The sequence below is a fragment of the Somniosus microcephalus genome, chromosome 4, assembly GCF_052327205.1.
Source record: "Somniosus microcephalus isolate GS21.2 chromosome 4, FLI_Smic_1.0, whole genome shotgun sequence".
Classification (NCBI taxonomy): Eukaryota; Metazoa; Chordata; class Chondrichthyes; order Squaliformes; family Somniosidae; genus Somniosus; species Somniosus microcephalus.
The window spans coordinates 190,537,724-190,563,327 of record NC_140990.1 but is presented as its reverse complement, the minus strand read 5'-3'; positions in this window follow the sequence as shown (position 1 = coordinate 190,563,327).

The window sequence follows — 25,604 nt, the reverse complement described above, 5'->3', positions numbered from 1 at the left end:
ACTGTAATCGAACAATGGGTTGCCTTTAAAGAGGAGTTGGTTCGGGTACAGTCGAGGTACATTCCCACGAGAGGGAAAGGTAGGGCAACCAAAGCCAGAGCTCCCTGGATGACGAAAAAGATAGAGAGTAAGATGAAGCAGATAAAGAGGGTGTCAGGTTGAGAATACAAGTGAGAACTAGGCTGAATATAGAAAGTTCAGAGGGGAAGTGAAAAAGGGAATAAGAGGGGAAAAGAGAGAGTATGAGAATAGATTGGCAGCTAACATAAAAGGGAATCCAAAAGTCTTCTATAGGCATATAAATAGTAAATGAGTATTAAGAGGAGGGGTGGGGCCGATTAGGGACCAAAATGGAGTCCAAGGATGGAGGCAGAGGGCATGGCTGAGGTACCAAAATGGAGTCCAAGGATGGAGGCAGAGGACATGGCTGAGGTACTAAATGAATACTTTGCATCTGTCTTTACCAAGGAAGAAGATGCTGCCAATGTCATAGTGAAAGAGGAGGTAGTGGAGATACTGAATGGGATAAAAATTGATAAAGAGAAGGTACTAGAAAGCCTGGCTGTACTTAAAGTAGATAAGTCACCAGGACCGTAAGGGATGCATCCTAGGATGCTGAGGGAAGTAAAGGTGGAAATTGCGGAGGTACTGGCCATAATCTTCCAATCCTGCATAGATACGGGTGGTGGTGCCAGAGGACTGGAGAATTGCAAATGTTACAGCCTTGTTCAAAAACGGGTGTAAGGATAAACACAGCAACTACAGGCCAGTCCGTTTAACCTTGGTAGTGGGGAAGCTTTTGGAAATGATAACCCAGGGCAAAATTAACAGTCACTTGGACAAATGTGGATAAATTAAGGAAAGCCAGCATGGATTTGTTAAAGGCAAATCATGTTTAACTAACTTGATGAGGTAACGGAGAGGGTTGATGAGGGCAATGCGGTTGATGTGGTTTACATGGACTTCAAAAAGGCGTTTGATAAAGTGCCACATAATAGGCTTGCCAGCAAAGTTGAAGCCCATGGACTAAAAGGGACAGGATATGAAATTGGCTAAATGACAGGGAACAGAGAGTAGTGGTGAGCGGTTGTTTATCGGACTGGAGGAAGGTACACAGTGGTGTTCCCCAGGGGTCGGTACTAGGGCCATTGCTTTTCTTGATATATATTAATGACTTAGACTTGGGTGTACAGGGCACAGTTTCAAAATTTGCAGATGACACAAAACTTGGAAGTACAGTGAACAGTGAGGAGGATAGTGATAGACTTCAAGAGGACATCGACAGGCTGGTGGTATGGGCGAACACGTGGCAGATTAAATTTAATGCAGAAAAGTGCAAAGTGATACATTTTGGTCGGAAGGAGAGGCAATATAAACTAAAGGGTACAATTCTAAAGGGGGTGCATGAACAGAGAGACCTGGGGGTATATGTGCACAAATCGTTGAAGGTGGCAGGGCAGGTTGAAAAAGCGGTTTAAAAAGCATACAGGATCCTGGGCTTCATAAATAGAGGCATAGAGTACAAAAGCAAGGAAGTTATAATGAACTTTTATAAAACACTGGTTTGGTCTCAACTGGAGTATTGTGTCCAATTCTGGGCATCACACTTTAGGAAGGATGTGACGGCCTTAGAAAGGGTGCAGAAAAGATTTACGAGAATGGTACCAGGAATGAGGGACTTCAGTTATGTGGATAGACAAGATAAGCTGGGTTGTTCTCCTTAAAGCAGAGAAGGTTGAGAGAAGATTTGATAGAGGTGTTCAAAATCATGAGGGGTCTGGACAGAGTAGATAGAGAGAAACTGTTCCCATTGGCAGAAGGGTTGAGAACCAGAGGACACAGATTTAAGGTGATTGGCAGAAGAACCAAAGGTGACATGAGGGAAAACTTTTTTACGCAGCGAGTGGTTAGGATCTGGATATACTGCCTGAAAGGCTGATGGAGGTAGACTCATTCATGGCTTTCAAAAGGGAATTGGATAAGTACCTGAAGGAAAAAAAATTTCATGGCTACGGGGAAAGGGCCGGGGGAGTGGGACTAGATGAAGCGCTCTTGCAGAGAGCCGGCACGGGCTCGACAGGCCGAATGGCCGCCTTCTGTGCTGTAACCATTCTATGATTCTATGATTCTACCAACTAACAAAATAAAATAACTTCACCAGCCCATTCATGCTTCACGCTATTTGTTCCCTTTTGCACACACTCTATGCTGTCAACTTACTCCAGCTTGGGGAGGTCGAATGAGGCGTGAGAAGGGAGGGAGGGAGGGAGGGCGGGAGAAGGGGAGATTTGGCAGCAACTGTAGACTGCACATCGCATCTCTCATTATGGCGGAGTGGGGGAGAGGGTCTGCTACAGACTCTATAGGCTGAATCTTAACTTCCAAAAACAGGTGGGTTTGGGTCGGGTGAGATGTTAGAACTTTTAAAAATCTCAAACCCGACCCCAACCCAACTCCCCCCTTCAAAGATTTGTGCACAGCCTGGTGGAATGGACGGACACATGGCAGATGAAATTCAACGCAGAAAGGTATGACGTGATACATTTTTGGTAGGTAGAATGAGGGGAGACAATGCAGGCTAAACGGTACAATTTTAAAGGGGGTGCAAGAACAGAGAGACCTGGAGGTGTTTGTGCACAAATCTTTGAAGGTGGCAGGACAGGTTAACAAAGCAGTTAATAAAGCACATGGGATCCTGGGCTTTTAAATAGAGGCACAGAGTACAAAAGCCAGGAAGTTATGCTAAACCTATATAAAACTCTAATTCAGCCCCAGTTAGAGTATTGTGTCCAATTCTGGGCACCACACTTTAGGAAGGACATGAAGGCTTTGGAAAGGGTACAGAAGAGATTTACTAGAATGGTTCCAAGGATGCGGGACTTCAGTTATGTGGATAGACTGGAGAAGCTGGGGTTATTCACCTTAGAGCAGAGAAGGTGAAGAGGAGATTTGATAGAAGTTTAGGTAGAATAAATAAAGAGAAACTGTTTCCAATGGCTGAAGGGTCGATAACCAGAGGGCACAGATTTAAGGTGATTGGCAAAAGAGCCAGAGGTGACATGAGGAAAATCTTTTTTACGCAATGCGTGGTTAGGATTTGGAATGTACTGCCTGATAGGGCGATGGATACAAATTCAATAGTAGCCTTCAAAAGGCAATTGGATAAATATTTGAAGGAGAAAAAAATTGCAGGGATATGGGGAAAGAGCGGGGGAGTGGGACTAACTGGATTGCTCTTCGAAAGAGCCGGCGCAGACTCGATGGGCCGAACGACCTCCTTCTGTGCTGAGAGCTTTAGACATCCATCCCAGAGCCCACTGGAATATATAGGTAGTGGGGCTCAAAACCAGCAGGAAATCAGAGGAACTGATCTCTGCCAGATTTCCCAACCTCTGTTAGCACCCCAATTTGGGGATTAAGACGACAAAAATCGCCTCAGTTCTTACTCAGAACATCTTACCTCCAGGGGTGGGGGGAGAGGGGATCCTAATTAATCTAAATTGTGTCTTGGAAATTCAAACCAATTTTTCTCTCTTTCAAGAGCTTCAAACTGATTGGTTCCTTCTCTCAGTGAAGTTCCAAGCTGATTTCCGAACTAAACAGAACACTCCTTTTTTTTAATATCGCGGTAGCGAGTGATAGTGACATCCTGGGTTTTGAATATCTAAAGCATTCAGATTTAAAAAGGAACTGTAGGCCATGTAGAAATTGAGCCAAACCAGGCGGCATGAATTATTTCTTGCAAAACTTGCAAAATTGTATGGGAATAGGCTTGGCTCAAGAACCTGAACCACGGGCGTTTTTGAAACGGCTTATGTACGGCGACTAAGGGCTGCCAACCCTCCAGGATTGCCCTGGAGTCTCCAGGAATTAAAGATTGATCTCTGTAGTGTATGTAACCGTCTACCTTTAAGAGACTATTGTATGTAACCGTTCACCTTTAAGAGAACTATTTTAGGTGTGGCACTACTTGTTTGGCTTCTGTATACGGTAATACCGACGGTGACCACACCGGTATATAAGTGCTGTGGCATGATTTATAGGGCAGATTCGCCCTGACCTTCGAATAGTAAAGTCCTGTTGTATGTTACTCCTGAAGTCTGTGTCGTAATTAACTGCACAACCCACAGACTTTACAATCTCCTGGACACTGCTGAGAGCAACCTGGGAGAAAATACATTGGAGCATTGTTTTTCTTCATTTTCTTTGAACATGTTCATTTATAATTTATGAAAATATTGTAAATGAGGAAAGAAGTCAGTTTGACCGGGCGGGGTAGCTGGAGGCCGGAGGGCATATGATGAAACCGCCAAGAATAAGTCCAACCCTAACTGCAAACAACTATTGGATCAAAACTAGGCAAAAAAAACCTTGTTTTTGCCATGGTGGGTGACTTACTCCTAGGCCGCTGCCAATGGTGCATTGAATCTGGACACTAGGAGGTGAGGGAGAGCAACCCTGAGATTAAGCTCCCATCATTTTCTGTAGGGCAGTAAGTGGCTGCTGCCCACTGTGGCCAACACTTAGACCGGTGCAGGCCTTGATGTCTCCCCGCTCTGTGGCTCGGTACTACTGCAAGTGCTTACCATTCTTAATACTTACCCCTGCGCTTGCTAACACTTCACTTTAAAAGGAATCCATGGCAACTACACACAGCAAGCAGCAGTTACTACAATTTAGGAACCATCCACACTGAATAAAGATTATGTTTTGTAAATATTCAGGGAATTATTTGAATGAACCTAAAGCAAAAAGCAAACCAAAACACTGGCATGGAATTTAGCAGTTTATCATCTTTGAGACGTACACTTCTGTAGAGCTCATCAGATAGATTGATCATGGTACGGTTGACAGGCTGAATTGCTGGGAGATAGAGCAGAATCATTGGCATTGGATTTGAAGATGGTGTTTCACAATCATAAGAACATAAGAAATAGGAGCAGGAGTAGGCCATTTGGCCCCTCGAGCCTGCTCCGCCATTCAATAAGATCATGGCTGATCTTCTACCTCATCTCCACTTTCCTGCATTATCCCCATATCCCTTGATTCCCTTAATATCCAAAAATGTATTGATCTCTGTCTTGAATATACTCAACGACTGAGCCTCCACACCCATCTGGGGTAGAGAATTCCAAAGATTCACCACCCTCTGAGTGAAGAAATTTCTCCTCACCTCAGTCCTAAATGGCCGATCCCTTATTCTGAGACTGTGACCCCTGGTTCTAGACTCCCCAGCCAGGGGAAACATCCTCCCTGCATCTACCCTGTCAAGCCCTGTAAGAATTTCGTATGTTTCAATGAGATCACCTCTCATTCTTCTAAACTCTAAAGAATATAGGCCTAGTCTACTCAATCTCTCCTCATAGGACAATCCCCCCATCCCAAGAATCAGTCTGGTGAACCTTTGTTGCACTCGCTCTATGGCAAATATATCCTTCCTTAGGTAAGGAGACCAAAACTGTACACAATACTCGAGGTGTGGACTCACCAGGACCCAATATAATTGCAGTAAGACATCTTTACTCTTATACTCAAATCCTCTTGTAATAAAGGCCAACATACCATTTGCTTTCCTAATTGCTTGCTGTACCTGCATGTTAACTTTCAATGATTCGTGTACAAGGACACCCAGGTCCCTCTGAACACCAAGATTTCCCAATCTCTCACCATTTAAAAAATAATCTGCTTTTCTATTATTCCTACCAAAGTGGATCACTTCACATTTCTCCACATTATATTCCATTTGCTATGTTCTTGCTCACTTACTTAGCTTGTCTATAGCCCCTTGAAGCCTCTTTGCATCCTCCTCACAACTTACATTCCCACCCAACTTTGTATCATCAGCAAACTTGGATATATTACATTTGGTCCCCTCATCCAAATTATTAATAGATTGTGAATAGCTGAGGCCCAAGCACTGCTCCTTGCGGTACCCCACTAGTTACAGCCTGCCAACCCGTAAATGACCCGTTTATTCCTACTCTGTTTTCTGTCCATTAACCAATCCTTAATCCATGCTAGTACATTACTTCCAAGCCCATGAACCCTAAATATGTTTAATAACCTCTTGCGTGGCACCTTATCGAATGCCTTCTGAAAACCCAAATACACCACATCCACTGGTTCCCCCTCATCTATTCTGCTAGTTACAACTTCAAAAAACTCTAACAGATTCGTCAAACACGATTTCCCTTTCATAAATCCGTGTTGACTCTGCTCAATCCTATTATTATTTTTTAAGTGCCCTGTTACCACGTCTTTAATAATAGATTCTAGCATGTTCCCTACTATTGATGTCAGGCTGACTGGTCTGTAGTTCCCCGTTTTCTCTCTCCCTCCTTTCTTAAATAGTGGGGTTACATTTGCTACCTTCCAATCCGTGGGAACCATTCTAGAATCTATGGAATTTTGGAAAATGACAAGCAATGCATCCACTATCTCTATAGCCACCTCTTTTGAAACCCTAGGATGTAGGCCATCGGGTCCAGGGGATTTATCGGCTTTCAATCCCATTAATTTCTCCAGTACTCATTTTTTACTAATACTAATTTCTTTCAGTTCCTCATTCTCACAGGACCCTTGGTTTCCCACTATTTCCAGGAAGTTTTTTACATCTTCTTCCGTGAAGACAGACACAAAGGGCTAGACTTTCATGCCGGAGGCGGGTTGACAGCGGTCCTGCTAGTTGGCATCTTCCGAACCTGCTCCTGGTTGCCATTGCCCCGTAGGTGAAATTTTACCTTGATTGGCCTCATTACCGCCGACATGCGGGTCCCTACAGGCCATTGCTTGGTGCGTGTCAGATGCTCGCGTCTGATGACGCATTGTTTCAGTGAAGATTTAAAGGGGCCATGTCCCCTTTGCTGAAACATTAGCTTTTTTCTCTCAGAAGTGCTGGCTGCTGCAGGAATGGCAGCGCAAAAAACTAAGGGGGAAAAATTGGGTGTCGCCCATTTTGGGGCGCTAATATCATCTGGGTGCAAAATTTAGCGCCCGGCGCTAATCATCGCCTCCGACTGCAAAATTCACCTCTATCGCCCCTGGAGGTGATTTGAGCACTAAATCAGGCACTACACACCTCTCTTAAGGCACAAACGTTGGGGAGCAAGGCGCTACCTCAGAACACTACTGAAGCTCAGACGATGACAGTTTCCATGGAAGCCAGACAGACTGATGCCATCCAGTTCTTAAAGGGGAGGGGCCATCTTGCTGGCCAGCCACACCCTGCTCATTGCAGCTTTGAATCTCGGCCTGGAGAGACCTCAAAAGCAATAGGCCCAGGGAAAGAGCTCGGCGCTTAGGAATCTCAAAAGTGGTGCTGAGGACCAAAACTCCTTAGGACAGCGTTAAATCTCTCCAGACATCCCTGTCCCTCTCAACCTGCGTGTACCAAATATTTTGCCAACAAGAAAAGGCAGGAAGAGCCTGCCTTTAAATAGCGCTGCCCCAGCCCCTTCCTGACTTGAAAACGTTTCCCTCTACTTGCCGTTCGTAGCAGCAGGCGCTAAGGCGGGGACGCGACTCAATATCCGGTCCGGGTGCTACCGGGGCGTTGCACGCTCGACTGATGTCACGATCTGCGGGCGCAGGAGATCATGGCGGTAGTGTTTAGCACCACCGCAAAACAACTGGTCAATTTCGCGAGCGCCGCAAAAATCGCCGCGCTCGGGCGCTAAGTTCCTAGCGCCCCCAGTTGTGCTAACAGGAGGCACTAACCAACTGAATTTTTCCCCTAAGGCTTCACCCAGGTTCGATGCTCTCGTAGAGGGAGTTAGAGGATGTCAGGAGGTCCTTCTCCCTGGAAATGGAAGGAGGAGGCCTCCTCAGTAAACCAAGGCAGCTTGGCTGCAAATTGCTGAGGAGGTGAGTTCGAGGTCTGTGTGCAGACGCACATGGGTTCAGTGTTGAAAAAGGTTTAATGATCTGTTGAGATCAGCTAAAGTGAGTATAACATCACACTTACCTTCAATCTGCCTTCCATCTCTTATCAGCCCCATCAATCTGCATTGGGAACCTTCCCCTACACATCCCAACTCATTCTAACATCCCTTGCACCCTCACCCATCCCTCTCTTTCTCTGTACAGAATCACGTCCCCATCTTGATCTGCAACACTCACACCCTTATGCAATGCCTACAACTTAAAATACATAGGGAGGGAAGATGGTTAGTGAACCTCACTCCTTCACAGTCTGCCTCTAAACATCTATGTCATGCATTCTTAACAGTCACTCCATCAGTCTCTCTCAAACTCCACTTGTGTCCCTCACTACAATAAATGGGAGAGGGGGAGGACAGGAGGAGGACCACCATCCCTGGCTCACCTTATGAGCACTGAGGAGTAAGCCCTGGAGATAGCTGAAGGTGCAGAGGAGTTGGCAGTGGGGGGCAGAGAGATGGGCATAGAACAGCAAGCTGGTGAGAATTGATTTCCAACCCTCTGATTTAGCAATCATGATTGACTAATATGGGTTATAATGTTCATAGAGAATGAGTACTGAACATCTGCACAATGGCATGTATCTGCAACCTACATTTCACGTGTCTAACTAATGCATTTACTCTCCCACAGGACCATCGAGAGCCCCGCTCCCCACTGTACAGGAGGAAGAACAGGAGTACTCCTGAGAGGAGCCACCAGCCTCTGAGGGAGCAGCACCACCAGCACTCAGCGCACCCAGCACCAGTGCAGTGACGCACACCTCGATAGGTTTTGTACGAGATAGAGTAGTGTTGTCACTTAGTGTATCACAGCTTACAGGTGAGCAGGAGCTGCAAGATTTGCAAAATTTCTGCATTTCCCCAAAGGCTGTTATTAATAAACGGGACCCTGCGTGGACATTTTAAATCAAAAAGCGTAACCAAGATGGTGTCCATGCCTCGTGGCAGAAAGCCTGTGGGATTTTAAAATGGACACTGCAACGCAGACAGCTTGTGGATTGAAACCAAAGCTGCAGTGTCTGTGAAGAGAGATTTGTATTTTGAAACCAGACAGGACTCTGAATTATGCATTAGGCCGAATTGGAGACAAATCTAAATTCAATTTAGGTCTATAGTTAAGGCCATCAAGCAGTCTACATATATTATTGGAAACAGATTAACAGAGCCATCGAGGCTGGACAGGTACATCAAGGAAATTTCATGACAATGCAAGTCAATTATCGGGCCGGTAGACGCAATTACCAGCCATCTAAAAACAGTTAGTATGGATTGCTACCATTATTTAAACTAACCCGCCAAGATTAAGACAAAGAACTAACCTGATTTGGCGCGAAGATAAGGGCTTTCGAAAAAGGTATAATTGAAGGCCCCCAGGTAGCAATCGCTCTCTGTGTGCTGGTGCTGCTGCTCTCGCTGCTCTTTGGCCCCTCGCCCTCGTGGCTGCCGCTTTTTCCCCGTCCCGCGCTTACCCCCTGGCCTTTGCCCGTGCCCTTTTCCCACTCCATCTAGAATCGCCCCGGCACTGGGTCGGGCGGACACGGACAATTCAGGCCAGGCGAGGCGGGACGCAATGAGGGGAGGTGGGAAGACCACCGGAGGGAAGGTCACCTGAGGAAGACCAGCTGAAGAAGACCAACTGAGGAGACGAACTGAGGGGAGGCTTCGAATTATCGGGCCTTCAGCCTCGGCCGACCTTCGAATATCTGTACACCAACTCAAACTGGCGGCTGGCGACGAAGAATCATCCCTGCAAGGTAAAGTACCCAAACAGAGACTTTAACTTTGGGGTACTCGAACCTGGACAACGCCCTTGCAGCGCCCGGAGACCACGTGACGACGGCAGGCTCCAGAGAGCACCAAGAGCGAACCCCGAACCCAACCGCTGTTTTGAGTCTAACAAACCTTTTAATTGGTGAGCATGAAGTTCTGACCCCTCATAGCTTAATCTAGTTAGGTATAGGGTGTGGGATAAGGATAAGGGGATTGTTAAGATAGTTGTTTTCCCTCGATGTGCCGTGTGTTCCCCATTCCCTGTATAAGTATATAGTTATAAGTATTCTTTGACCACTAGCTTCGTCATTTGGAGTCACGGCACTGGAGGAGAGCAGACGTGTCTCTGTGAGCTCCCACAGCTTTGTTAATTTTTGAATTTTCCGCCTTTTTTCGCTGCTGCCGCCGCTCTGCCAACACTTTGGGGCCTACCTGCCTCGCCTCTGGGCCTACCTGCCTCACAGCCGCCGCCTCGTTTCCCACGGGTCCGCTGCTGCTGCCGCCGCTCTGGGCCTATCTGCCTCGCTGCCGCTTTTATCACCGCTGCCGCTCGGCCGCCTTGTCTCCCGCGGGTCCACAGATGCTGCCGCCGCTCTGAGGCCTGTTTGCCTCGCCACTGCTTTTTCTTGTATATTTTACGTACTTTTTATTTATTATCATCTGTGTCCTGAGCGCGAAAGTGGTTATTATATATAGTCGCCAAACACTCTTGGACTTACGGAACATTTCGGTGGATTTTTACGGTAATACAGACATTACAACAAGAAACTTAACAAAGGATTTACCTGTGGAGGTACTGAAGGACAATTGAGAGCAGCAGGGGCAGGGGAGCCCACCCCTCGACCAGAACCATCAGGCCCCGGGGAGTAGGTGCAAACGAGCCCGCAGGCGGGGGTCGCGGGCAGGCCTGCTAGTTAGATCACACCAACGGGGGTGGAAACCAGCCTTGCCCAGCATTCTCCTTGCCAATGTTCAATCTCTGGCAAATAAAATTGACGAGCTGAATTGCCATATCGCCTCACAGCGGGACATTAGGGAGTGCTGTGCCATGTTCCTAACAGAGTCATGGCTAACCTCCTTGATACCTGACGAGGCGGTGCAGCCCCAGGGATTCTTTTTGTTTCAGGCCAACAGAACAGCTGATTCAACGGGGAAGAACAGAGGCAGGGGTGTCTGCTGCCTGATCAACAACAACTGGTGTACAGATGTCCAGGTACTTTTACAACACTGTTCACCTAATCTGGAACTGCTAACAATCAAGTGTCGCCCTTTTTATTTACCGAGGGAAATCTCTGCTATTCTAATGGCAACAGTTTACATCCAGCCATGAGCCGACGCTAACACTGCACTGAGCGAACTTTACAGTGAGGTTAGCAAACTTCAGAACCGGTATCCCGAGGCAGTTCCCATCATTGTGGGAGACTTTAACCACTGCAACCTAAAGAAAGTATTGGCGAAATACTTTCAACACATCTCCTGTCCGACGAGAAACGGAAAAACTCTAGATCACTGCTACACAATAAAACACGCCTACCGTGCCATTGCTCGGCCGGGCTTCGGCAAGTCAGACCACGCCTCCGTGCTCCTACTTCCTGCTTACAAACAGAGGTTAAAGAGCTCACCCACAACAGTGAAAACAGTGTGAAGCTGGACAGCGGACACAGAACTACAACTGCAGGGCGAGCTGGAAATAACAGACTGGAGTGTCTTCAAGAACCCAGACCTGGATGTGTATGCAGGCCACGTCACTGATACATTAACAGACTGGTGGATGAATGCATTCCTACCAAGACTGTCTGTTCATTTCCCAACCACAAACCATGGATGAACTCAGACATCCGCAACAAACTAAGAGAACGGTGTACCGCTTTCAAATCAGGGGACACCGAACTCTACAAGAAGGCCAAGTATGACCTCAGAAAGGCCAGCAAAACAGCAAAAAGAGACTATAAGAACAAACTGGAGTCCCAGTACGGCGGGGGCTCCGATGCCAGATGCATGTGGCAGGGACTAAGGGCCATCACCAACTACAAGGGGAGCTCAGCGGGAGTCACCAACACCGATCCCTCCCTACCAGATGAGCTGAACACTTTTTATGCTCGCTTTGAGAGGGAGAACACTGAGCCGGCCATCAAAACCCCCAGCCATCCAGAGGATTACACATTACAGCTGACTGAGTCCGAGGTCCGGAGAACCTTCAGGAGGGTGAAAGCACGGAAGGCAGCCGGCCCAGACGGGGTTTCACCCCGTGTCTTCAAGACCTGTGCAGACCAGCTGGCTCCTGTGTTCATGGACATTTTTAACATCTCACTGCAGCAGTCTGTTGTACCAGTGTGCTTCAAGGAGACAACCATTGTGCCGTTACCTAAGAAGACCAAGGTAACAGGCCTCAATGACTATCGACCCATGGCTCTAACACCCGTAGCCATGAAGTGCCTGGAAAAGCTGGTCATGACACACATAAACAGCATCATCCCCGACTCCTCGGACCCGTTCCAGTTCACATACAGGGCTGTGGACGATGCCATCTCCCTAACACTATACACTGCCCTGGAACATCTAGACAGGAGGGACACCTATGTCAGACTATTGTTCATTGACTACAGTTCTGCATTTAATACTATTGTTCCCTCCAAGCTGGTCCTGAAACTGAGGGACCTAGGCCTGGGCACCCCCATCTGTAATTGGATTCTGGATTTCCTGACTGGCAGGCCTCAAGTGGTGAAAATAGGGAACAACACCTCATCCACTCTGGCCCTCAACACCGGAGCGCCACAAGGCTGCTTCCTCAGTTCTCGGCTGTACTCTCTGTTTACACATGACTGTACAGCCATACACAGCAACAACCGGACCATCAAGTTTGCCAATGACACCACAGTAATCGCCCTGATAAGCAACGACGACGAGACGGAGTACAGAGATGAGATAGTCCAGCTGATGAGATGGTGCAATGTCAACAATCTTGCCCTGAACGTTGGCAAGACTAAGGAGCTCATCATGGACTTCAGAAGCCACTGAGGGAACCACCGCCCTATCAGCTTAGACGGGACACCAGTGGAAGTCGTCAGTTGCTTCCGATTCCTGGGACTGCAGATCTCCGATGACCTGGCCTGGAATCACAACACTGAGGCCATGCTGAAGAAGGCACACCAGCGCCTCTACCCTCTATGGTGCCTGAGGAAATGCGGCATAAGCACACAGTGGCTTGTGAACTTTTACCGCGGCACCATAGAGAGCGTCCTGATGGGTGGTGTCAATGTGTGGTATGGTAACACCACTGCACAGGACAGGAAAGCCATCCAGAGGGTTGTGTGGATGGCAGAAAGATCATCGGGTGTGCACTTCCGTCCATCGAGGAGATCTTTCAGACCAGGTGTCAGAACAAGGCCCGCTCCATCATCCAGGACCCCAACCACCCTGGGCAGGAACTGTTCTCTCTCCTGCGGTCCGGTCGTCGGTATTGCAGCATTTGAACCAGGACCAGCATGTTCAAGAACAGTTTCTACCCACAGGCAGTGTGCCTACTGAACTGCTAACCGCACTGCCCCACATACCATAGTCATATTCTCCCTTCCACCCTGGAACTGTATATCACTTGAACCGTGAGCGCACAAGAACATTTTTGATCACTGGACTGTGTGCACATAGGACTCTTGTACCTCAACCTTAACTTATAACTTATATAACTTATAACTCATTTGTACATTGCACACTGCATTTTAACGTATACTTATTTATATATTATACTTATACTACCATATATTTATCATATTACATTACTATTACTTCCAGTGGTAATAGAGGCTTTTTGCACTATTCATCATATTCTGCAACTTGGACTGTCATTGCTATACTTATTTGCTTATTGTTTCTATATTTATACTTGTTTTTATTTTTGCTTTTTATATTTATACTTATATTGTGGGAGTGAGTGGGGAGTAAGCATTCCATTGTACCAGTTACATATGGCAATAAAATAATCTTGAATCTTGAATCTTGAATCTTTTGTATTTCTTGCCTGTAGAAGTGTACACTAGTAATTCTCCATAAGATTGTATCAGTTTTTCCTTTTCAATAAAATCTTGGTTTTTGCTTACATCCAATCACCTGTCTACTCGAGTCTTCTCTGTACCGCCGCCTTGTACCTAAGTCCAGTGTCTAGAAGCCAGGGGCGTGGGAGCGATTTGAACCGCTCACAAAACAGTCAGGGGCGTACGTGCCAAACACCACCACACGCCACCCACTACAGAAATGGCGACCGCGGCAGGACACCGGCAACAAGGTTGCGATATAGTAGACAATGGTTCGGATGAGCGAACCATGATGGAGGAAAGGATTTCTGATTATGTGTTTAGCAAGGTGACTATCACTAAGAAGTGGATCACCACTCTGTTAAGGGCTGGGCATCCGATAGATGCAGCAGCTAAATGGACAGAGGGAAAGGAACATAAGAAGTCCTTAGAAAAGGCAGTTTGGCTGATGTGCTTTAAAAAGCAGGTCCAGCTCTTGGACAGGCTCGTTGCAGCACAGGCAGTTGAGATAAGGGAGTCAGCCCTGGAGATCCGGGATAAGGCTCTCGCAGGGGAGAAGTTATTAGTAGCTTTGCAGGCTTTGAATCAAGAGAGAGTACATTTAGTAGGAGAACACAAGGCCCAGTTGGAATACCTACGGTGCCAAGTCACCGAGGCCAAGGGAAATGAGTTAAGGTTGCGGGAGAAAAATGCTCACTTGGCAAGGCAGATTAGGGAACAGGAAGAGAGAGTGCAGGAGGTAAAAGCCGCTTACAGGCTAGCAAGTGAACAGGCATTTGAGGAGGCAGACCACGGCCCCTGTAGAGAGAGGATAGAAAATCTGAGCCGGGCCCTCCGGAAGGCAAAAGGCATGGTATGCCTCATAAGCCCAAAGGCAGGCCAGGCAGATTTTATGGGGAACGAGGGGAGGACAGTTCCAACGTCACTGGTAGTGCCTAGGGACGACCCAGTTGAGAGAGAGGAGACCTCACGGCCACCACCCGTAGCGCCAAGTTTCAGTGAGGTTTGGCAGCAAGGGTGGGTGGAACCGGGGGTGGAACCTGAAGTGGAGCCAAAGGTGGAGACGGAGGTAGAGCAACCCCCGCCCAAGAGGCCGGAGCCGGGACCGATGTGCCCAGCGCGGCATCGGAGGTTCGGCCCACCTGCCAATGGCGACAATGAGGGACCCCTCCAAAACCAGTTTGTGTTACCCTTTAACACCCAACAGCTCAGGGTTATGGTCAACCATATCCCGAAGCTTTCCGCAAAAGGAGACCCCTCGATCCACTTCAGGGAAATAGAGCAGACCGCCAGCGTCAACGACTGCAATGACGCAGAGAAGGCCAAAATGCTGCTATTCTCCCTGGAGAGTAATCTCCTCCAATCCCTCTCTGATGAGTGTAAAAGGGGGCAGAGCGGGTATGAGGAGCTTAGAGATACGGTTCTAGAGGCCATGGGGATGGATGAGGGAAGTCCCTTCTCCCGCGTGGAGAAGACAATCCAGCTTTCTGGGGAAACCCCGCAGGCTTTTGCAGACCGGCTGTGGCCGGTGTACCGGAAAGCTTGCCCAGGGACGCTAGGCCGGATGTTCCTGAATGGGGATTCCCTGACGCATTGGCTCCGTTGTCTGGTGGCGAACAGCTTGCCACAGGTCCGGGCCAAGGCAGAAGCCTGGTTCGACCCCAAAGATCCCCAGACCACAGAACTCACGGTAATTAGGCAGCTAACCCTAGCCTACAAAAACGGCAGGGGAACCGATGCACACCCACCCAAGGGGAAGGTGCATGAGATATAACCCGGACCGGGTAGGAAAGAGTGGCACCAGGAAGGGAGTAACCCCCAACACAAAGGCGAATTGTTACGGGTGCAGGAAGGATGGTCACTGGCGGAAGGAGTGCAAAAACCCTTGGAAAGATAACAAGGGAAAGAATTCCACAGCCCCAGCCCAAAAGGCGGAGGCAGGAATTACTCCCGCAGCGGTCGAGTCATTTTTGGATGCCATGAGGTCCCTATTGACTGGCCAAGGGAGAGTAGCAGCCGCTACCGGTGCTCTGACCCCGTCAGCCCCACCCAACCCACAGCCCTGACTAGAACCAGCGCAGCCTGTCGACCTGTGTCCCCTTGAAAACCACGAGGGGAGCAGGCCCTGTGTTAAGATGCGGGTGGAGACGGTGCAGGGGAGGTATTCGGTGGACACTGGAGCTTCCAGCACGGTGGTCCATTCGGAAGACCCGACCAATCCACCCAGGTCTAACAAGGTCCCATTTAGCTTAATGGGATCTACAGGGAACGAGCAGGCTGGGGAAAGGGCCAAACCTTTGGCCACAGTTTTGGGATCCCTCCCTACCACATGGGAGGGTAACCAAAGGACGCATGAGGTGGCCGAGCAGAGGGCTAGGGAAGGAGAGTTATGGGATCCCTGTTGAGCAGGCCCGGTAGCCGCAGTCCGGGACAAGGGAGGCACACAGGGGGTAGCTTTGGCCCCAGACCTAAAGCAGGTCCAAGCCAAAGATCCCGTCTGTGAGGCTGTCCCTGTAAGGGAAGAGAACTGGGAGTCCCTAGAAGGTCCGTTCGGGGCAGTGGGCGAGCCTTCAGCACAGGTTTTAAAACAGGCCGCTGGTTACATCAACCAATGTAAGCTGTTTACACCTGAAAGGGGAAAGCAGCCAGTTGGAAAAGGGTCTGAGGATAAAGATCCTCAGCCTGCAGCAGGAGTGAGTTCACAGACTGCACAGGCAGGCGCTGTGGCTTGCTTGAAGGGAGGGACCATCCCGCCCATCGATTGGGACACTCCCCCACTCTTCTGGGATCCAGACAAGGGGGAGGGACCTGAGGGCAAAAACCCCGCCCCTAACCCAGGTGTAGAGGGGGAGGGACCCGAGGTCGAAAACCCCGCCCCGGACCCAGCCATGGGACCTGGGGGCGGAGACTCTCAGCTCGCGGCAGCAGGCTGCGAAAAGTTACCTGCCCCCAGCCCAGGTTCGGGAGGGGTCAAGCCTGGGGAAGCAGCGGTTCGGGTAAAAGGCCCAGCGGCCAAGAAAGCCCCACCCGTCAAAGCCCCTAGAAGGTCCCCACGGACACCCCAGCTGAGAAAGCCATGGTCACCAGCCCTCCAGTTACCAAGGGCCGTCCCTCGCCAGGGAGAGGTCCAAGGACACAGGTCCTCAGCCAGCAGCCACAGGCTGCGAGGGACCAACAGTGAAGGATGGTGCGGTCACGCTGGGGGTAGTGGTGAGCTGCAGTCCAACCAGGAATTAGCCTGGCTGCCCGGAGACGGGCGGCGGATGTATATAGTTTTAGTTTAAATTAAGTTTTAAGTAAGGTGTAATTTAGTAAGGCTTAAGTTTGGGTGTTTATAATTTAAGTTAAATAAGGTGATGGGTAGTTTTTTGTAAGTAGTCTGTTAAGAGTATATATTTGGGTCGAGGTCGCGGGACCCGACCATGTTTCACCAAGCCAGAGAATCTCTTGGGGACCTGGCTTCATGTTTTTACATCTTTTTGCAGAAAGACTTTTGGGATGGAATGGATCGTGATCCTATTCGCCCTGATCGGGATGAGTGTGGAGAGGAGGGGCGACATCCAGGACTCCCACATCTACGGATGTTCGGTAGACAAGGCGCCCCTGGTGATCGATGGGAGCGGTGAACAGGATGCGGAGGAGAACGCCGTTTACTACCACGAGGGAAGGTGGCCAGGATGGCTGGGGTCCAATTCGTCTCAGTACTCCAGCCAAACCGGATTCACGTACGGGGAGACCTCCCTCCTGTGCCCCAGGGTACGGGGCATTACCACGAGGGTCAGCGTCACCGTTGGAAAGCGAATATGTTTAACGTGTAAAGGACACATTCCACTGGCTAGGTGGTGGTGGCTCAGGAAGTTGAGCAAGGACATGAGGAACCCTGAAGTCGAGTGGGAACATAGATACATAGATACATAGAAGATAGGAGCAGGAGTAGGCCATTCGGCCCTTCGTGCCTGCTCCGCCATTTAATGAGATCATGGCTGATCCTTTAATTCAGTATCCCGTCCCCGCCTTCTCTCCGTAACCCTTAACCCCTTTTGCCCGTAGAAATATATCTAATTCCCTCTTAAATATATTTAATGAGCTGGCGTACACTGCCCTCTGTGGCAATGAGTTCCACAGGTTCACCACTCTCTGAGTGAAGAAATTCCCCCTCATCTCTGCCCTAAATGGTTTAGCCCTTATCCTTAAATTATGTCCTCTAGTTCTGTTTTCACCCGCCAAGGGAAACATTCCTTCTGCATCCAGTCTGTCTAGACCTGTCAGAATTTTATACACTTCTATGAGGTCCCCTCTCAATCTTCTAAACTCCAGTGTGTACATCCCTAAACTACATAGTCTCTCCTCATAGGTCATTCCCGCCATTCCTGGTATCAGCCTGGTGAATCGCCGCTGCACCCCCTCCATGGCAAGAACATCCTTCCTCAGATGAGGCGACCAAAACTGTACACAGTACTCGAGGTGTGGTCTCACCAGTGCCCTGTACAGCTGCAGCAAGGTATCCCTGTTCCTGTATTCTAACCCTTTTGCTATGAAGGCCAGCATACCGTTTGCCTTCTTGACCGCCTGTTGCACCTGCATGCTCGCCTTCAGTGACTGGTGTACAAGAACACCCAGGTCTCTCTGTACTTCCCCCTCTCCCAATCTATTGCCATTTAAATAATAATTTGCCCTCCCGTTCCTGCACCCAAGGTGGATAACTTCGCACTTGTCCACATTATAGTGCATCTGCCATTTATCCGCCCAATCGCCCAGTCTGTCCAAATCGCTCTGGAGCTTCCTGGTCTCTTCCTCTGAGCCCACCCCACCTCCTAGTTTAGTGTCGTCTGCAAATTTGGAAATGCTGCATCCGACTCCCTGATCCAGGTCATTAATGTAAATTGTGAACAGCTGGGGGCCCAGGACAGATCCCTGTGGTACCCCACTTGTTACTGCCTGCCATTCAGAAAATGAGCCGTTTATTCCAACTCTCTGTTTTCTATCTGACAGCCAGTTCCCTATCCACGCCAAAACTTTCCCCTTTATCCCATGAGCCTCAATTTTCCATGCTAATCTTTTATGTGGGACCTTATCGAAGGCCTTTTGGAAGTCCAGGTACACCACATCTACTGGCTCTCCCCCATCTATTCTACCAGTTACTCCCTCAAAAAATTCCAATAGATTAGTCAAGCACGATTTACCCTTTGTAAATCCATGTTGACTCTGTCCTATCCTGTCCCCATTTGCTAAGTGCTCCGCTATTTCATCCTTAATGATGGACTCCAGCATTTTGCCCACAACTGATGTAAGGCTTACAGGTCTGTAATTACCTGCTTTTTCCCTACCCCCCTTTTTGAATAGTGGGGTAACGTTAGCTACCCTCCAATCCATCGGCACTGTTCCCGAGTCTAATGAATTCTGAAAAATCATCCTTAGTGCATCCGCTATCTCTAGGGCCACCTCCTTCAGTACCCTAGGATGCATGTTATCAGGCCCTGGGGATTTGTCCACCTTCAATCCCTTTAGCTTCCTTAACACCATATTCTTAGAGATATTGATTTGCGTCAGTTCCTCCTTTGCCAATGTCCCTATTTTTCCCGATATCCCAGGGAGGTTTTTTGTGTCTTCCTTCGTAAAGACTGACCCAAAGTATGCATTTAGTTGATCTGCCATTTCCTTATTTCCCATTATATATTCCCCCGTATCTGACTGCAATGGACCAACTTTGGTTTTCACCAGTCTTTTCCTTTTGATATATTTATAAAAGCTTTTGGAGTTAGTTTTTATATTTTCCGCCAGCTTGTTTTCGTAAGCTATTTTGCCCCTCTTGATCATGCCCTTTGCCCTCCTTTGCTCTATCTTAAACTGTTCCCAATCTTCCGCTCTGGCGCTTTTTTTGGCTATTTTATACGCCCTATCTTTGGATTTTATGCTGTCTCTAATTTCCCCTGTTATCCACGGTTGAGTCACCTTTTTAGATTTCCTTTTATGCCAGATTGGTATAAACAATTTTTGCAATTTTGTCATTCTATCTTTAAATGTTTGCCATTGTTTATCTACCTCCAGTCCTCTCAGGAACGTTGTCCAATCAGACCTACTCAGTTCCCGTCTCATGGCATCATAATTCCCCTTGTTTAAATTCAGGACCTTAGTCTCTGAGTCAATTTCTTCGCTCTCCATTTCGAGTGGGAAACAACACCCATCGGACGATTACCGGGACTCATGGAGGACTAAGCGTGTGTTGGGACTGTAGTGTATGTAACTGTTCTACCTTTAAGAGAACTATTGTATGTAACCGTCCACCTTTAAGAGAACTATTTTAGGTGTGGCACTACTTTATCTTGGCTGCTGTATACTGTAATACCGACGGTGACCACACCGGTATATAAGTGCTGTGTCAGGATTTATTGGGCAGATTCGCCCTGACCTTCGAATAGTAAAGTCCTGTTAAAGTTACTCTTGTAGTCTGTGTATTAATTCGCCATAATACCTACAGACTTTACAGTGGCGACGAGTTCGATCTTACCCTGCGGCAACAATACTTCCGAAGCAGTTAACGAGCGTCGAGAAGAGGCACCCGCCCTCGTCGTTCTGCTGAGAGAAAACTCGAGTCTGCAGAGCAAGGAAGAAGGAAGAATTCAGACACGAAGCCTTCCATCAGCAACAGGCACTGATTGTCCCTTCTGCCACGGTGGTGAGTGAGCCGATCAGCACGAGAAGCAAGTCGGCCACGGTGACTGTGAGTAAAGGGAAAATAAAAAAAATAAACGGAGGATAAGGGCGGTGAACTCGACCACGGTCGGGGGAAAGGAGCCGGACAGAAGTCGGGCCCAGAGGCGCTGAGACTGGGGCAGCGTGGAGCACGGAAGCCGCGGTACAAGCGGGCTGGGAGACGCAACGGCGTCGTGAGACAGCTAGACCGCGACCGGCGAAAAAGGCCGGGCAGCTACCGAGGCCACGAGGCGCTGCGACCGGGATCGTAAGGTGCGGGAAGAGATAAAAATAAATAAACCGCGGTGAACTCAGCCGCAGCCGGGGAGGAAAGCACCGGACTGCGAGAGGGCTGGGAGGCGCGATTGGAGTGAAAAAGGCCGGGCAGCGACCGAGGCCACGAAGCGCTGCGACCGGGATCGTAAGGCGCGGGAAGATATAAAAATAAATAAATCGCGGAGAACTCAGCCGCAGCCGGGGAGGAAAGCACCAGACTGCGAGAGGGCTGGGAGGCGCGATTGGAAGCCGCTGAGGGAGAGACAGAGCCCGAGCGAGCGGGAGAGACAGAGCCCGAGCGAGGGAGACTGAGCGAGAACCAGCCCAGCGGCTGAACCTGTTCGCCGTCAACGGGTTGTACCCAGCGCCGGTTGCCCTGCCGAGAAAAGGGAACAAGGAACGCACTGAAGCCGACGCGCAGGCTGCGAACCCCGAAAGCCAGCGGTCGTCGCCCGAGGGAAAAGCTTACCCCTCCCGCCAGGGGAAGAAACGCGGGAAGCCACCAGTAGGCGGGGAAGAAGACAGAAGCGGGAGACCGTCATTTTGAAAGTGGGCGGGGAAAGAAGACAAGCGCGGGAAACCGCCATTTTGAAAAAAAAAGTTAAAGAAATATTTCGTTGTTGTTTCTCAGGAAGAGTGTGAAGATGCCTAAGCATAGTAACATCAACGGGTTCGATTCCGATGTGGAAGATTGGGCCACGTATGTAGAACGCATCGAGATATATTGTAAGGTCAATAAGATAGCAAATTATGACAAAGCTCTAACCTTACTAAACTCAATGGGTGCGAAGACATACGGGTTATTGAAGCATCTTCTACCACCAGCTAAACCGGCGGATCAGTCTTTCGCTAATATTGTTGCTGTCCTGAAGGGTCATTTTAACCCCGCACCGCTGATGTTAGCGGAATGATCAAAATTTTACGTGAGAACGCAACGAAAAGAGGAAAGCAACGCGGAGTACCTGGTTGAACTGCGTAGGCTAGCAAAATACTGTCAGTTTGGGGTAAATCTGACAGAGGCACTGAGAGACAAGTTCGTGTGCGGGATGTCGAAGGAAGGAACACAAAAACGACTGCTCGAAGAGAACGATCTTACACTTGATAAGGCTGTCCTTATTGCAGCATCGCACGAAGCCGCAGCGAGAGGCACGGCGGAAATGCAGCGGAAGACAGCGGTACTCAGTGTGGATCAAATGACTTTGGGTACAACGAAATGTTATCGTTGTGGGAAGACAACACACGACCAGAACCAATGCTAGTTTAAAAACCAGGAATGTAGAAAATGTGGCAAGCTTGGTCACATAGCTAAGGTATGCCGGTCAGGAAAGAAGACCAGCAATAATAAGTCACCGCAGAAGAAGTACAGAAAGGTACATAAGGTGACTGGGAAGAGTCCAGATGAACAGAATTCAGACTCAGACTCCAACAGCAAGGAACTGGGTAGTCTGAGGATTCACAATGTGAGTAAAGAAGCTGACCGACAAACTATCTGGGTCACACTACAGATTGCAAAAGTCCAAGTGAAGATGGAAGTGGACACCGGATCGGCGTTGACGGTCATGAATAAGCAAGATTACAAAAAGTTATTCAAACATATTCCCCTACGGGATACGGAGATAGTATTGCAGACATACACGGGGCACAGAGTATACCCCATCGGAAAGATAGAAGTCAAGGTGAGATACAAGGACAAAGATCACCAAGGGATGGACATGTATGTGCTGCCCAAGGGAGGTCCACCACTTCTGGGACGGGAGTGGATCAGGAAAATAAAGATAGACTGGCATTCACTAAACACAATGACGGTAGATTCCGGAAAGGAAGATGTCAAACCTGAACGGTTGTCCAGAATATTGGACGAAGCTAAAGAGGTATTCCAGCAAGGACTGGGAACACTGAGAGTAATTAAAGCAAAAATCAAGATTGCAGAACATGCAAGCCCAAAATTTTTCAAAGCCAGATCGGTACCTTACGCGATACGACCTGCTGTGGAGGCAGAACTGGAAGAGCTTGAACGTTCAGGGGTACTGTCTAAGGTGGACTGGAGTGAGTGGGCCACGCCCATTGTTCCCGTCATGAAGTCTTCATCAAGTAACAAGCCAGGGGGACCGGGAAAGGTCCGCATCTGCGGAGACTTCAAGATCACAGTTAATCCGGTGCTTCACACGGTACAATACCCGCTCCCGCGGATTGAGGATATCTTTGCTTCATTGTCTGGCGGGAAACACTTCACCAAGATAGACCTGGCACAAGCATACTTACAAATGGAAGTCGAGGAAGAGTCGCGCCAGTATCTCACAATCAACACGCACAGAGGCTTGTATCGTTATAATAGACTGGTTTTTGGAGTAGCTTCGGCTCCAGCAATTTGGCAGAGGGCCATGGAGCAGGTCTTACAGGGTATTCCAAGCACGCAGTGTTACTTGGACGATATCCTGATTACGGGAGAAGACGAGGAGGAACACCTCACAAATTTGAAACTGGTGCTCACCAGGTTGAAGGAATATGGCCTTCGAGTTAATCGCCAGAAGTGCGAGTTCTTCCAGAAACGGATCTCGTACTGCGGTCATGTCATTGACCAAGAGGGGCTGCACAAGTCACCTGACAAGATAGAAGCTGTCGTGAAGGCCCCCGCTCCGGAAAATGTATCACAGTTGAGATCGTTTCTGGGGTTGATTAATTATTACCACAAGTTTCTGCCAAATCTATCCACGGTGCTGCATCCGCTGAATGCTCTGTTGCGGAAAGAAGTACCATGGAAGTGGAGCGAGGACTGTAAGAAGGCCTTTCGCAGAAGCAAGGCGTTGATTACCTCTGAGAAAGTGTTGGCTCATTTCAACCCAATGTTACCTCTTCGTCTAGCTTGTGATGCTTCCCCTTATGGAATTGGAGCAGTACTTTCACACAAGTTACCAAATGGCTCGGAAAGGCCAGTCGTATTTGCGTCCCGATCATTGACCTCCGCTGAGCGAAATTATGCTCAGATAGATAGGGAGGCCCTCAGCCTTGTGTGGGGAGTAAAGAAATTCAATCATTACCTGCAGGGCAAGAAGTTCACATTACTGACAGACCACCAGCCGTTGGTGTCCATATTCAACCCTAACAAGGCCGTTTCCACTATGACAGCGCAAAGGCTACAGAGGTGGTCCGTGTTACTTGGGGCACACCAATATGACATCGAATACAAAAGGTCCAAACAGCATGGAAATGCTGATGGGTTATCGCGCCTACCGTTGCCAGTAGTAGAAGAGGCGGCTACAGTGGACCCGGTAGAGATGTTCCACTCATCCATAGTGGAATGTCTACCAGTAACAAATTCGATGATCGAAAATGAAACAAGAAATGACCCGACTCTCTCACGAGTCTACGATTTAACAGTGGAGGGATGGCCAGCACATGGCGAACCAACGCTGCCCGCATTTTCGCAAAGAAAAGAACAGCTGTCAGTGTGCCGAGGAACCTTGATGTGTGGATCTAGAGTGGTGATTCCACCCAAACTTCAGCAGAAGGTGCTAAAGGAGCTTCACGAGGGGCATCTGGGTGGAGTGAAAATGAAGAACCTAGCAAGAGCGTTTGTGTGGTGGCCAGGTATTGATGGAGACATCGAAGAAATAACCAAGAGCTGTCTAGGATGCCAGAAGGTCCAAAACGCGCCACCACAAGCTCCTCTGCATCCATGGGAGTGGCCCTCATCTCCTTGGCAAAGGGTACACGTCGACTTTGCTGGTCCATTTATGGACTCAATGTTTCTAATCGCGGTGGATGCACACTCCAAGTGGCCGGAGGTAATAAAGATGTCCTCCACCACCACGGAAAAAACCATCACAGTATTAAGGACCATATTTGCCAGGAATGGGCTGCCGGAACAGATCTGTTCTGATAATGGACCGCAATTTGTGTCCGAAGAATTCAGGAAGTTCTTAAAAAGGAATGGGGTCAAGCACTACACGTCAGCCCCATACCATCCCGCCACCAATGGATTAGCTGAAAGGTTTGTCCAGACCTTCAAGAAGGCCATAAAGGCCATGGGTAATGAAGACATCAACCTACAACATAAGGTAGATAACTTCTTGTTGGCGTACAGGAATGCAACACATGCAGTCACAAACCAAACTCCCGCCATGATGTTTTTCAATAGAAGACTAAGATGCTGGCTGGATTTGATTAAGCCAAACGTCAGAAGGGACGTAGAGAACCGGCAATTTCAGGGCATGAATGAAAGGCCAACTAGATCCTTTCAGATAGGTCAACAAGTTTTGGCCCGGGACTACCGTACCGAGAAATGGCAGCCTGGAACTATTGGGAAAAGGCTAGGGCCGCTGATGTATACCGTGGACATTGGTGACAGCATAATAAGGCGCCATGTTGACCAGATCATAGGGTCATCCACAAAGGACCAACCTACTCCACAACCTTACACGGCTAATGTTGAAGCAGAGATACCCAGAGCACCTACCTCCGATCTGGTAATACTGGAATCAGATGAACCTGATACTGTCCTTCAAGCCGAATCGACCTTGCCAGAAGAACCTACTACCCCGCCGAAAACTACTACACCACCGAGGCGTTATCCGGACAGAGTCAGGAAGCCTCCAGAGAGACTGAATCTGTGAACTGTTTTGCATAAGTTGCATATATGTTATGATGTTATGTTAATGGGGAATAAGTATGTTGTAAGCTAAAAAGGGAGGATTGTAGTGTATGTAACTGTTCTACCTTTAAGAGAACTATTGTATGTAACCGTCCACCTTTAAGAGAACTATTTTAGGTGTGGCACTACTTTATCTTGGCTGCTGTATACTGTAATACCGACGGTGACCACACCGGTATATAAGTGCTGTGTCAGGATTTATTGGGCAGATTCGCCCTGACCTTCGAATAGTAAAGTCCTGTT